This window comes from Panthera pardus, unplaced genomic scaffold, assembly GCF_024362965.1.
Source record: "Panthera pardus isolate Hobbes unplaced genomic scaffold, ASM2436296v1 HiC_scaffold_6, whole genome shotgun sequence".
NCBI classification, from domain to species: domain Eukaryota; kingdom Metazoa; phylum Chordata; class Mammalia; order Carnivora; family Felidae; genus Panthera; species Panthera pardus.
Genome location: NW_026526991.1, coordinates 56,930,066 through 56,946,081, shown reverse-complemented (window position 1 = coordinate 56,946,081; position 16,016 = coordinate 56,930,066).

Sequence of the window (16,016 nt, the reverse complement as noted above, 5' to 3'; positions counted from 1 at the left end):
AATTTGTTACTTTCTTTTGGAACATAGTAATATCTGTTTTAAAATTAAAACCTCATAAAAATATTCAAAGGTGTTTTGTAAGTCTGTCATTTAGTGAATAATTATTAAATATCTATTATGTTCCTGGTACAGTTCTAAATGCTGGGGATAAGACAGAGTTCCTACCCTTGACTTGTTGACATTCAGATATGAGTAAATGGACAATATGCAGTTAAGGGAGTAAATCAATAAAATAATTTCCTGGACATGTAGGCAGTAGAAAATAAAATGGAAGAATGTATTAGAGATGGCCCAGGGCAGTAAAGGAAGCCCTCTGTGAGACGATGAGTATCTTATTGAGATCTCAGTGCAATTCTATATGAATTTGAAGAGTGGCTTTTCTCTTTCTGCAGAAAAGGCTGAAACAAAGGTAAGGTAATTTTCAGCAATGCAGAATTCTAGAGAAGGAGTGTTGGAAGCAGAAAGAACAGGAAGTGCAAAGACCTTGAGATGGACAGAAGCCGGGATGTTTGAGGGACAGAAAGGTCGGTGTAGCTGGAGTGGAGTGATTAGCAGGAAGAGGGGAAGGGGATGAGGTAGGGCAGACGGTAGGGGCATGTAGGCTATGGCAGAGGTCTCTGGAGTCAAAGCCTGGACCCACAGTCCTGATGGGGAGTCTGGGCTGTAGTATAGCAGCACTGAGAAGTCCATTAGAGGGTTTTATCAAGAGGTTGTCATGTATTGTTATTTACCTGGAAGTCTCCCTCTGGCCATTGTGTGGAGGATGCATTTTGTGTATGTTTCTCTGTGTCAGGGTGTTCAAAAATAAAGGGCGACCTAGACAGTTTAAACAGAAAATAAAGAGCTCCAAGGATGCTCACAGATGCTGTGGGAGGGCCAGAGAATTAGGCGTGGAGTCTGCACAGCCAGACCATTCTCCAATGACATGGTTAGCCATCCCAGTAGGGACCCTACTGGACCTCAGGGGATGCAGGTCCCACAGCCTGTACTTGGGTGCTGGACCCAGAACCTATGAAAACATATCTGGCTCTGTGCTTTAAAATTAATAAAAATGCAAATTCAGATATGAGGCAAACCATTGATATAGTTTAAGCGTTCTTCTGCTAGCTAAGAAACCTAGAGTAAGTTTACTGTTAATTTTTCTTCTTTGAAAAGGATTGCTCTAATGAGTTCTTTTCAATTGCTTTCTTTGTTTTCCTAAACCATTGTAGATGTCTGCATTTATAATCAACTTTATTTTTGAAATGTCTATTATTTTTCAGACTGCCTGTTTTTCACCTGAATGATATTGGTGAGGTGGGGGAAGTTATATTTTTTCTTCTGGGTTTATTCTTTTTAATAGAAATATTTATACAAAACATTAACTTTGATTTTAAGAAACCTCTAGAGTAATCTGACATAATCTATTAATGGCCAGATTAGGCAATCCAGCATTTCAAGGTAGATAAAGTGCTATATTTATAAAAATGCTTAACAGAGATACCAACTAATATAGCTGTACATGCAACATGAAACAAAGGTAAGAAGATACAGCATTTGTATATCCTATATAGAAGTGTCCTGACCAGTTTTTCTCTCTCTCTCTCTTACACGCACTCACACACACACACACACACACACACACACTCACACAAATATATGTGTACATAGATATCACCCAGAATTCCCTGCTTGGTGTAGTGGAATGACTGTAGGACTTTGAGGCTGGTTCAAATTCTCCCTCCACTACCTACACCTCTATAATGGCCTCGAGTAGATCATTTCACATCTTAAGCCTCTGCTTGGTTAACTGTAGTACCTTACCTCAGTAGATCATTGAAAGGTGAAATAGATCATGAGCTTAAAAGTGCTTTTTAGCTGTAATTTCTTTCTCTAGTAAACTATGGGTTCTTGGTAGTCCTATTCTTGGTTGCTACCCCCAAGGGGAGGAGTCATGCCAGAGCCAGATAACTGTAGTGTTATTGCCCTTCTGCAAATAATCAGCTTTCTGTGGGTCTGGAATTTACTGTTGGAGACTTACCTTTTTTTAATGTTTTATTTTTTAACTTATTTTTGAGAGAGAGAGAGAGAGCAAGCAGGAGAGAGACAGGGAGAGGAGGACAGAGGATCTGAAGCAGGATCCACACTGACCACAGATAGCCCCATGTGGGTCTCAAACTCAGGAACCATGGGATCATGACCTGACCTGAAGTCAAGTGAGCCACCCAGGTGAGCCACCCAGGTGCCCCTACTGTTGGAGACTTCTTAATGTGCACTGAGCTCTTTCATCATTTCAAGGTGCCCTTGATGCATTTGTTCCATGGGCCATGTGTGTCATGAAACTGTTTTTTCTTGTCTGGGATTTTAACAGGTAACTGACTCTCCACTCCTTTTCCCCCCATTTTCTACACCAATAGATTGATGAGATATTACTCATTTGCAAGGCTCAATTAGAAGCAGTCTATCAGGCCAGGAAGAAACCTTTAATTTTGAATAACAACAGAGGGAGAAGGGTGCTTATGGACAATTGGTGGGAAACTGGAAAGAACAAAGTTAGAAACCGTAGTTATTTTTGCTGTTTACTCTGAAGTTATGCAGATTAGCTGGGTGGGTGAATATTTAATGTCATCACATCATATATATAATTTGTACTGTCTGCTTTTAATCTTTATACAGTTTTATAATCTTAATAACATTTTAATTAAAAATAAATGAACTGAATACTCCAACAGAACATTTTAAATGCAGACTATCAGGCTGGAAGCCCAAGCTCAGCTGGAGAGACAAACAAAACTAAAATATTCTGAAAATATATGGCTGAGATATCTGTCCCTTTATGCTCAGAGATCACAGCATTTCAGTGACCAAGACCTCCAAAAAATTCAATTCACAAAGTGTGCATCCAGACCTACCTCTGTAATTTTTAAAAAATATTTATTTATTTATATTGAGAGGAAGAGAGAGGGAGAGAGAGTGAGGGGAGAGGGGCAGAGAGAGAAGGAGAGAAAGAATCCCAAGCAGTCTTCATGCCTAGCATGCAGAGCCCAACGTGGGGCTCCATCTCACTTGAGATGGGGACCCAAGCTGAAATTAAGAGTCAGTTTAAGCGACTGAGCCACCCAGGCGCCCCTGTCATTCTGTTTTATGGAATGTTACTTGAATGTACAGGTAAGGATACTCTCATCCCTCTTGGGCCATTCTTCCCCGGGTCTTATTGACTTCTGGCACTTTCTTTCTGTCCTAACCAACCCTTTGAGGTAGCTGACTCAGATGTGCACCTTCACCTGATATCTATTAAGTGTCAAAATCATATGCCCTTATTTGACTAAATTCACAGTATATAGATGACCTTACATAAATGAGTAATGCACTATACCTCTTAGAGAAGTTGACATTAAAAAATGCTGCTGGTTTCAAATATATGTCTAATGGAATTTCAAACAGAAGTAGAGAGTAAGTACACAATTGAAACAGGGTGTGTAGAGAGACTTTTGGGGTCATCACCAAATGTTCTAGATTTTCAGTGGGTGGGGGGGGTTAGTTCTAGTTTTAAATAAGTCATACCATTGTTCATAGAATATTTTAATTTGTTTGAAATACATGACCATTTACCTGCAATATATATGCCAGGGTCTCTAATGACTGCATTTTAAAATTATACTATTGTAAGTTTTAATTGTATGTAGTTTGGGACTGCAGTTTTGGAGAAAATGCATAATTTTGGAATCTCATTGACAATAAGGTTTGGATTTTAGTAATAGTCTACCTTACCTCTCTGGATTCTGATTCTATTAAAATTGTTAAGGGCTGAGAAATAAATGACCACCAACTTAAGGTTTGAAGCAAAGCTAAATTTATTGCTTGCCTAGTAAGGGATCTCTGCATTAGTCAGCTACAAGGTCAATGAGTGCCTTCAAGCAGAAATTAAAAGGGCACAAAAGGAGGAATCACCCCAAATACATCACGCAAGATTCTTATCCAGAGTTCTGATTGCCTCTCATGGCAGAGACACTACCTCTTTATAAGTGGTCACTATCAGGTTTCACATGGCTGCTGGGAGATGAGATTTCTCACCAGTTCAGGAGTTGTGTGAGATTCCAATGGGCCTAGGGTCACTTGTCTGACATGCTTGTATGCTCATGTTTGAAGCTTAGCAGAAGATTATGCTGAAATAAGAAGTCATTATGATACTGAATATTAAAAAATCTAGAGCTTTCAGGCTTTGAATTAAACAGTGTAAGAGTGGTGTACTAATTTATTTACTTATTCACTCCTTTTAAATAAGTATTTGTAGAGTCCCTACTATGTGCTTTTCATTACTGGGTGCTAGGGATAATATATATACATACGATATATGAAATATAACCTCAATGTCACATGAGATCAAATTTCCCCTTCTAAATCCTCTGAAAAGTCTAATGTCGTCTACAGGGTTTGCATTTGCTGGTAACTCACAACTGAAACTTGTTTAATGTCTACATCAACATGACCTTACCATTCAACTCTCTGCATTCATCTGACTTTATTTTTCAAGGAAATTCTTGCCAAGTAGGATGTCTGTTTCATGAACTTTCCAAAACTCTCTTATTTTAATAGTAGACTACCAAAGTAGCCTTCATCAGGGTAAACAGCCTCTTGTGAACAATAGCTTATTCCCTTGGATTTATCAAAGAGCTGTTCACTCTCTAACGCTCCCTTTAAGACCTTGTCTTCACTGTGCTTGCCAATCCTGAAGTATTATATCACGAACTCTATCCAATTCTGTTCTCATATTGAAGGACCCACCTTAAACCAGACCCTTATAAATATCTTTTCTTTCTACTCTTTCTTTCAAGATGCTGATAACACTTTGTCAAGGTAATGATCTCCTTTATTACAAAGAGCAATAAACGTGGCTTTGCTTAATCTATAAATTTTTGGTGGTCTTTTTGGGGACTCAGCAACCTACAGAGCTTGCATTCTCAAGGTCACTCTGGCGTCAGTTTCTTGGTCTCATTGAACTTGTATCACCATCTATTTCTTCTCTTTGTCTCTGTTCTGTGATGACCAAGACATAAAACCGTATCCCTTCTTTGTTTTTCAACACCCCCCCAACCCACTACAACGAAAACAAAATCTATTCTTACAAAGTGTTTATGTGTTGGCTGCAATTTAAAAAGTTGGTAACTTAAAGGGAGCATATTTATCAGGCAATAACAACTTGAAATTGAATATTAGACATTCTTGTTCTTCAACCTCTCACCCTCTAGATAAGTGCTACTCAAAGAGTGGTCTGTTATCAGTCCACCGTGAGGTAAGTACAGAAATCAAGAGTAATCATTTATAAGCAATTTCTCAGTGATGATTGAGCATTAAACCACCCACTTCAAACAAACAAACAAACAAACAAACAAACAACAAATAAACACACAATAGAAAGATGCTCCTTCACCACAGATATCATGAGGGCCATGCTCTAGACTCTCGGATTTTCAGTATAGTAGGAATCACTGCCATCCTTAAACTCTCCCCCTAAACTTAATCTTCTCACTGCATTATGTTGAACAACTTACTTTCCATTCTTATGCTTTGAACATGGGTAGATACAGTTAAGGCGTTCTGCTAAACAATGAGATGTGTACCCTAGTTCCTACTGTGTAACAACACAAAAGAGACTGGAAGAGGTCTTGCAATTTCAGTCTTGTCTTTTGTCTCTCCTACAAAAATAAAAAATTCTTTTTGTCTAATAGTGCTGTGCATTTTTCTTAATGTGTAGAAGTTGGCACAGTCAGCTTTGTCTTTAAATATCTTTTGGCCCATCCCTTCGTAATGCATTAGATATTGTCCTGGACCGTAAGGAATCCATCATTTTGTGAGGAAGTAGCCATGTACGTGTGTCATTACAACACTGCAAGGTAAGGGCAGAGGGAACTCCCAAGTGTCTGAGGGTGGAGGACTAATTGTCCCTGGGGATTAAGGGGATTCACTGTTTCATATCATTGAATAAGTATTGAGAAAATGAAACGTAGTGGATGAAACTTATAGTGCAAATAGTTCATGGATCTATGTTAAGAGTCACACTATTTCCCTTCTTAGATAGTCATAGTGTACCCTCTAGTAGAGTCAACATGCGATAGAGATAATACTTAGAGTGGAGTGATGGCGGGGGGTTTGTGGTTATGGAAACTAAATAGGACTTAATTGAATTTCTAACAGATGGAGAATAATTAAATCATTTATTATCTTTTCACAATGAGTTAACTCATAGGTAAACCTCAAATGATCAAATGGTTTTATTCAGCCTCCTGATAAAGATGTAATATTTTCATCTGCTTCAACTCTGTTATTTCCTGGCTCAATTTAATGATTAACATGGCATAAAAGTAACAATTTCTTGATTATTAAAATCATATTTGCTGCAGATTACAAATATTCTGAAGCCATTAGTAAATAAATAGTCTGTAATAATAAAGTTACATGGAGCAATCATCTTAGAAAACCTTAATAAGTTTATTAGAGAATTTTAATTCCAAACATTAACGCAGAAATAAGCAAACTCAATCACTAATGTGTTTCTCACTAAAACGATTTTTTGATCTTGAGTAATACATCAAATAACTCACCTCGCCCATAACAGTCTATGGCACTTCTTGCTAAATCCCATGAGCAAAGCAGGGTACATGCGAGTCGAAGAGTCAAGGGATCCAACCACAGTGGTCCTGAAATTGTTTAGCGCCTCAGTTAAAACTACTAACATCTTTCTAATGTTTAACTGCAGGGCTGACCCTTACCTTGTGTTTCTGACAAGTAGCACTCATTTATGAGAGTTAAGTATGAAACATTTAACCATGAATCAGCATCTTCAAACTCTTCCTGTGGAACCGGCCCTTCCCATGGAAGAAACATAAGCAGATGATGATATCCAGTGGTGCCAATATTCACTATCTCACATTAAACTATGTAAGTATTTGTTTCTAAAATGATCCATTTTGCTGTAGAAAGATTAAGACTGCAGAGAACCCAGAGGGGGGGAAAAAAAGCAGAGAGAGAGAAAAGGAAAGAAAAAAGAAATCAATAAGATAGTCACCATCAACATTTTGGTGTACATCCTTTTTTTTTTTTTTTTTTTAATGTTTATTTTTGAGAGAGAGAGATAGAGCACCAGCAGAAGAGCGGCAGAGAGAGAGAGAGGGAGACACAGAATCTGAAACAAACTATAGATCCTGAGCTGTCAGCACAGAGCCCAATGCAGGGCTTGAACCCTGGAACGGCGAGATCATGACCTGAGCTTAAGTGGGATGCTTAACTGACTGAGCCACCCAGGCACCCCATGGTGTATGTTGTTTCTGATCTATATCTGTTTTGGTCACTTACTGTGGATGTAAATATCAAGGAAAGAATGCAAATATTTAGATACACCGTTCTGTAATATGCTTCTTTTAATTTTAATAACTTATTTTGGGTGGGCTCAAAATGCTATATATTGCTAATGGGATTAGACTGGAAAACATAGCTTGATCCTGTAGTCAAAAAAAAGCATCCTGCTCATTTTCTTCTCCAGAATTAAATTGCCCCAAGGGTGCAGACCACATATCACAGAGAGGAGACAAAGAACTCAATCATGAATTGCGGTTTAATTAATATGCCTCAGCATCAGTTTTATGTCCTTACCCACTATTTCATTTTAGTGAGAATCTTTCTGATTTTAAGAAACAGTCTTGCTTGAGGCTCCTCAATGAGAAGGTGTGTTATTGTAATGATATATATGTGGCTGGAACTGCACATAGAAATCTGCTGCAGTCTAAGGCAGCCCTAGAATAGCTGCTTCTCTCTGTTTCTCTATTTCATTCTATCTTCTTTTAATGAACATGTTTCTCTATTCCCTGATTATTCCCATCTCTGTCTATGCTGGCTTTCTCTGTCCCTATATATACATCATGGCAACCCTTAATCTATCTCTTTGGCTCCTGTCCCTGTAACCAACAGCTCTACTCTTTGTTTCCTGTTGTCCCTGCCCATCATTTTATGCCTGATCAATCATACCTCTGTCCATAGGTATACAATAAACCACCTCAACACTTAATGGCTTAAAGCAAAAATGGCCTGTTATTTTTTTAAAAATCATTCTTTGGGTTGGCCAGACTGTTCATGAGCTAATTTTGTCTGGGCTCACTCATGAGACTGTGTAGCTGGCAGGAGACTGTGGAGACTGGACTCAGCTGCTATAGTTGGGACAGATGGACCTTCTTTTCCACAGCCCGAGTTTCTTCCAGCATAGTTGTCTCAGGGCAGTGTTAAAAGGGTGAAAGCAGGAGACAAAAGCTCTGAAAGTTGCCTGACATCAATTCTGCCATGTTCTATTGGTCAAAAGGGTCACTAGACAATCCCAGATTTAATGAGTGAGGAAATGGGCTCCCTTTCTGGATGGGAGGCATAGCAAAGTTGACATAGCAAGTGGAAATGAACAAAAAAGGTCATGATTTAAAAGGGGGGGGGCATTATTTTACTTATAATAATCTTTGAGTATTTTATGATCATGCTGTTTTTACCCTTTCAACTCTGTACAAATTATCTATAACCACTAGATATAACTATCCCAAAATTCAAGGGATTGTTTATTTTTTAATATGGATTCTCTGAGTTTTTGAAGGATAGCTCCTGATAATTTCCCAAATGATGACACTCTGGTAAAGTTATAACCTGCAGTTCATATCTGCTTGGCCTGTTTTCTAAGATCTCAGTAGTCCCCGTGATAGTCGATTTTATGTGCCAACTTAGTTAGGCCATGGTACCCAGATGTTTGGTTAAACATATCTGGATGTTGCTGAGAAGGTTTTTTTTAGATGATATTAATTTTTAAATCAGTACACTTGAGTAAAGCAGATTATCCTTCATAATGTGGTGGGCCTCATCTAATCAGTTGAAGGACTTAAGAAAAAACAAAACAAAACACAACACTTGACACCCCTGGAAGAAGAGGGAATTCTGCCAGCTAATGGCCTTTAGACTCAGTCTACCACATCAACTCTTCCCTGGGTTATTTGTGGTTCTTTTTCTCTGGGGAAACTTAACCAACATATTCCTTAGAAAAATGGCTCTCTTAGTCCAGTTTGATCTACTCGTCCTTTTGTTTTTTTCATCCTTCCTCTGCTCCTGTTCTGATAGTATGAGTGATGTATATTTTTCCGACCATCCAGCTCCCCTTTGTTTTTCTGAGAAAATTTGACTTCTACAGAGAGTGTCCATGCACAAGCCTATCTAATTCCCTTTTTAAACTTTGAATCTGCAATAATTGTATGGGGTTGTTTCTTTCTTGCAACAACCCCCAAAAGGTGGCCTATTCTCTTTATAAAAGGGATCTCCTTCCTTTTTACTTGTGTATTAACAAACTGGCCATTTTTTTTTTTTCTGTGGGAAAAGATATAATTTGTATCTGGAATTCCAAATACAGCTAGAAAGAACTTTTCCTGAATTATCTGACAAAACTAACTTCATGAGGAGGTCTGCCTAGAATGTAGATGCTATCAAGGAGGCAAAGCAGCCACCGTAGGATCAGAAAGAAGAAAACCAAACTCTAGGTTTGGGGTGGCAGAAAGACAGAATTGACTTGGGTTCTTAACAGCATGGTTGAGTTTTAGACCATGAGTTTAGACTGCCTACCTCCATATTTTTTATCTGGCAAAAATAAGTGTATTCCAGCTAAGCCACTTTCCTTTGGCTTTTCTCTGGAAGTCAGTCCACTTAAATCTTAGCTAATATAAAAGGTATTTCAGAATGTAGTAAAACAAATACATGAACAAAGCAAAAACATTCGTTAACCAAACATTTCTGTGGTCTTCTCGGCATTTATATTTTTGAAACCTTTTCAATTATTCACAGGATTTCATGTCTATTATGGTCTTTTGATCGTCATCACAGTCCTGGGAAGAAAAAGACTTTTTATAATTCTCAGTATACAGAGAATATACAGTAAGTCAGTAAGTCCCAGAATAACCATAATTCGTGATTTTTTCAAAAAAAATCCTGGCATGTTATTATGCAGAGATCAGAACCCTGGCTTCTCAAATTTTTTTTACTATGGCCCTGGCACATGGTAGGTGCTCAATAAATAAATGCGTTAATGGTGTATCTAAAACATTTAGTTCAGAACCTGGCACATACTCTGTGTTGAATAAATGGAATTTAATAGCAATAATAGTGACCACATGGACCTATCGAATCCTGTGAATTTAACTTTTCTCCAGCACAGACCTAAAGCTAGCTTCTCATGCAGAAACAGCACCTACAAAGGCATCCTTTGCCAAGTAATAACAGAAATGAATTTATTCAATATTCCAAAGACAGCAGTAAACAAATGCACAAAGCTTAGATGAATTTCAAAGATAGGTCCTTTGATTTAAGAATATGTATTAATGAAAACTGTTTAATTAATTAACTCCCCCCCACCCCGTAAGTATTTAAGAAATGATTTTCAGAATATAAAATGGAAGTCACTTTGGTTGGCTGCTTGGCCAGTTGATGGGATTTCTGTACCAAAAATCGTGGATATGATTTCCTTGTAGTAATGCCTGTATTAAAATATCTATCCTTTATTGTGTAAAGCACTCCACACAAGCTATTTTATACATATTCCTACTACTGCTGCAAGGCAGCTGCTACACTCTTTGTGACAGATAAGGTAACTTAGAACCCATGACTATGGGCACAGCTCCTCCCCTGAGCAAGTGACCACCAGGGTGAAAAGAACAAGGACATTGGCTCAGTGAAAATTCACCCTTGATCCCGTAGAAGCAGTTTATGGCTTATGTTCCATTCTGCTGATGACTCAGTCTGGGTATCTCAGTGTAGGAAAGACAAGGCCTTCGCAGTATCTGCTGGAGAAAGTCGGCCGTAGAGGTCAGGTGCAGGTTCCCTACACTGAAAACGTTAAACAGACATTACAACAATTTTGACCACTGAACATGCAGTACAGGTCTTTCAGACAAATTCTCTTACCAGTGGACATTCAAAACCGTGACTCCTCAGGGCGTCGTCTGGGTGGCTCAGTCAGTTAAGCATCCGACTCTTGGATTTGGCTCAGGTCATGATCTCACGGTTTGTGGATTTGGCCCGCAACTGGCTCCCACTGACCGTGCAGAGTCCTCCCTCCCTCGACCCCTCCCCCACTTGCACTGTCTCTGTCTCTCTCGAAATAAATAAATAAACTTAAAACAAAACAAAACCGTGACTCCTCCCTGACTTTGTTATGAACTTTGACTACCTTACAATGGCAAAGAAGTAGAAAATAATGCGATTACTTAGGAAAACCTAGCCAAGAAATAACCTAGGAAATTACAACTACATAGCCTTCCTTCCAGAGTTTTCCTTAATATCAACACAATGTCTTACATTAGGAATGTGCTTTACAGTAGACCTTATGACTTTTTCACAAGGTGGTGGGTATATAACAGGAAAACAAACCTTAACGAAATATTGGCCATGATAAAGATCTAGGTTCGGTATAACTCTCCCTTGATTAACTGAGGTACTTCAAGTTAATCAGTTAAGTTCTAAACCCCCTTATCTATACAATAATAACAATGAAAGTAATAAAACACCTCATGCAGCTGTTAGGCTGCCAAAAACGGATGTCATGTGGGCAAGTCACTTATGAGTTATAAAATGCCATATAAATCTGACCAATTGTTCATGCTCATCATTTTATTCTATCCTCACAACAGCTCTGTAAGGCAGATTAGAAATCCCATACAAACTTACCAGCCTTCAACCACATAGCTGTGATAAACCCATTCACTTATCCAAGGAAACAAGGACATGAAGAATGCCACAGACATGTCCATGATATAGAAACTCTAAGTCATGGTGGCCCAGACTCAGACTCATATACTCATATACTGGCACCATGACATAGCCAGTCAGACATAGTAACATGGTGAATGTTTCTCAAAATTGATTCTGTACCCCTTCACAATATCACAGACAATACACACATGCGTTCTTGGCTTACAAGTGGAGGAATTGAGGTTAGATCATTTAATTAATTGACGTAAGGCAATCTTAAATGACAGATCTGGGATTTGAGATAGGGACATCTGCTCCAAAGAATTAAGCATTTACTGCACCACCAGCCTAATATCAGAAAAGGAGTTCCATATATTGCAATACTAAGTACTGTTCTCATGTATTATGAGCCATTATGCCTTTGTTGACCCGAGTTTAGAATGTAAGCTCCTTGCCACAGCTACTTTGTACTCTGTCTAAAATACTCTGGATGGTAAAGAATCTGTTGACCACGGAGTTTCCGAACTTAGAGATGATCTTTATAACTCCTTCATATTAGAGAAGAATTCAGAGGAGTTAATTGACTTTCCCCAGGTTGCTCAGCTAGTCTGTGATAGAACTAGACCAGATCTAGGTCTTAGACACATCATCCTGGACTCCTTTCACTCCCTCTCCTCAGCCTCGAACCATCCTTAGAATCTTGGCTGATGTGCGCAATGGAGGGGAGCCATGTTCCCATTGGACATGACCAGGGAGACGCCTCTACAGTGCCTCTAGCGCGGTATGCACACTGAATGACAGGTGGAAACAAAAGAAAATTATTTAGACCCTGAAGTCATGACATAAGTGTCCATTGTGAAGTATTGGTTTGGCTTTTCTGTAACAATAAGAGAGGGAATAAAAAAGAGCCAAGAGGAAAAACCATTTTGTTGCCAAGGTAATAATTCACATCACGGGACATTTAAACGATTAATGCAATATTTAAAAGAGAAGTTGTCGCCTTGCATGAGGTGATCTATTGGTTAAATAGGCTCCATGACATTTTGAAGAAACAAAAAGTAGTAATTACCATACAAGAGGTGTTTAATGGGAGGTGTTTAATGGGAGCCCAGAAGAAAGCAGGCAAACAGAGACAGGAAGGCCGAGTTAGCAATCTCTGTGCTTGTTACCACAGCAGGATAGACCAGGAGCTTTTATTTCCTTCTGTGTCCTAAGATCCAAGCTCATTTCCCAGGACTCATTTCAGATTTATGGGTGGCCCCCTGAAAGATGTTATTGCTGGTGCAACCCAGCCAAGCTTCTTTACACACTCGCCTTTACAAAAAAGAGCTGCATTTCTGGCCGGTCTCTCTGACTCCGAGACTTGCATGCACTGGGCTATTTTCCTGGGCAAAGTCGAACTGGCTCCTTTTCCTTTCATTAAAGAGAAAAGAGAAAGGCTAGGATGTGGCCAAAAGGAGAAAAGAGCACTTATCCTTGGAACCAGGATTAGGGCTGGAAGGAGAAGATGATTATCCTTAGGTCAGATGCTTCTTGGTGAAGACCATCGAGGAGAGAAGGCCAAGCTGAACGTCTGCCATAGGGTGACTGTGTGTGCACAAAAGGCAGTTAGGAAAAACGAATGGCCACTTTTGTGGATAAAGTGTTATTTATAGCATTCTAGAACTTTGAAATGGAGCACAAATCCTGCATTTCAGGAAATTAAGGCCCAGGGAAGAGAAATAACTTTTCCAGATTCTGGGTGGTTAGTAGCAGACTATGGGGACCCAGGTCCCTGTCTCCCAGCCTTGGGCTTTTCTATAACTCCCACACAGAGATTTGAAAGTTGTTAAGGGGAGAAACCTCGTCCTTCCCTCCCTCTCTCCTCCCTTCCCTCTGCCTTTTCTCCTTATCTTCTATTTATCCAGGGTTTAACCAGAACCTACTGTTCTAAGGCACTGTTTTAAGTCTTGGAGGCATTATGCTTGATGCAAAATTTCTTTTTTGTTTCCTCTCTTGTTTTTCATATCCCTAGTGCTCAGTATGTGATAACTAACCATAAATGTTGAATGATAAAATAAGGCTTATAAGTAAGAATGAAAAAGTCAATTATTTCTTTGGAATTAAGCAATGAATTTTTGGCTGGGCCAAATTAAATTCTATTGGACAATAAACTGAATTAAATTAAATTGCTATAGGGAATCTGCATTTATAAAAATACAGAAACACTGAATTTATCATTTTGAAAGAACTTGATCATTGAGGTTTAGAGGAAATAATGTACTGTTCAAAAAGGTTTTGAAAATGTAGAGTCACATCTTGATAAAGTATCGATGTTTCTAATAGAGTTTCAAGGGCACATTAGCTTGTTGGACACAATTTAACTGAACTAGTGGCAACAAGAAAGGCAGCCAGTGAGTAATTTAGAAATAGTTTTAATTCACAATCATAGTTAGTGCTTCCTGCATTTATCCTCTGACTCCACAGTACAGAGGAACTTAACAGAGAAAGGTACAGCGTCTGCTTAAAATTTCAGGACAAACGATGTGGGGGAGATCAATTCATAATGTGGATGAAGGTGATGTTATTTCTGGCAGCATTTGCGGCCAATGTGGATATCTTTGGTGTGGAGCCATCTCACCTGAAGATGCGAAGGAAACCCAAGGTATGACTGCCAATGCTATTTTCCTATTTCAGATTATTATGATCTTGGCATGTTCCAAACAATAGCAATATTTGTTTCTCTTAGTTAATGAATCCTTTGCTTTCTCTTTACTTCCTCCCAATGACATCACATTCCACTCTTTCATTTTCTGTCTTGAGTCAGCAGAAAGTTTTTTTTCCTTCTCATCAAAGGCACGTTTCTCAGTAGTAATTTTAACTTTGATGAAACACCACGTGATGGAATGAATATCCAAATAGCCTTCTCACTGAACCTAGCTCAGTTTAAATTATTTAATTAAAGAAATTTAATTTGGGGAAAATGATCCAGATAGCAATTGGTAAAAAGAATAAATCGAAGAATAAATATTGAAAGTTGTATATTGATTTCCCCTTACCTAATGAGGTCATTGATTTATTACGGTTGACGTTTTGTGAATGTAGCATCTTCAGATGAAACATTTTGTGCTTTTTAAAGAATTTTGTACTTTTTTAGATTTTTAAATTATTTTCAGATTTTATTGCTAATTCCTTTCCAAGAAATTATTCCTATTTTTCATTATTTTCTAAAAGGTGGAGACAGCCTAAATTCACAATAGGAAATTGGTTAAACAAAATAATGGCATCTCTATATGATGAAATACTATGTAGCCATTAAAAAGAATATTTCCGAAATATATATCTTAATGTGAAATTTCATGATCTGCTATTAGGCTTAAAAATGAGTTTACAAAGTATTTTTTACAGTATGATTATATTTAGAATAACATATAATATAAATATAATAAATATAACACATATAATTTAGTAAAGTATCTATAGTAGATTTACTAAGAAGTTAATAGAATAGCATTTCTGAGTGTAGAATTATTGATGTTTATGTTTTTATGCTTTTCTGTATTTCTGATTTTTCTATGATGAACAATGCATTATAATAACAAAAAAGAAGAAACAATTATTTAAAACCTTAAGAGGATAGTAATTTTTTCAGTTTGAATTTTTCTTTAAAATTTCTATTTTTCAAACAATTTTACCTGTTTTGATTCATCGTCAGTGTTTACAAAATGTGAAATAGATTGAAAACTATTCTTTTCCATAATCATGTTATATTTTATAATTTCTTTGCACTAAGTAAATGATAATAACTAGGGCATAATGATTTTACTGGTGACAAGCATTGAGTTTGTCTCCAATATTTATTTATTTTTTATTACAAATGGTTCAGAAGAAACACAAAATAAGTGAGAAATTTTTGAAAAGAAAAAAAAAGTAAGGGAAACTGGGAAATTGCTTAAGTAACACATAAAAAGTTGCCTGCCAAAACTTCCCCCACAATGTACCAGAAGTACCAGAAAAACAGTGACTCAGAAGATTCACTTTTTTTTTTTTTTTTTTTTTTAGTTTATTGAGAGAGAGGGGGGGGGAGAGAGAAAGTGTTAGCAGGAGAGGGACAGGGAGAAAGAGAAAGAATTCCATGCAGGTTCCATGCTGTCAGTGCCGAGCCCAATGAAGGGCTCGGTCCCATGAACCATGAGATCATATCTCCTTCCATCTGAGCATTCAAATGGTCCATTTATTTTATTTTCCACTGATAATAGAATCTTCTAGCAGCTGAGAGCCATCTCATCTACTCACTG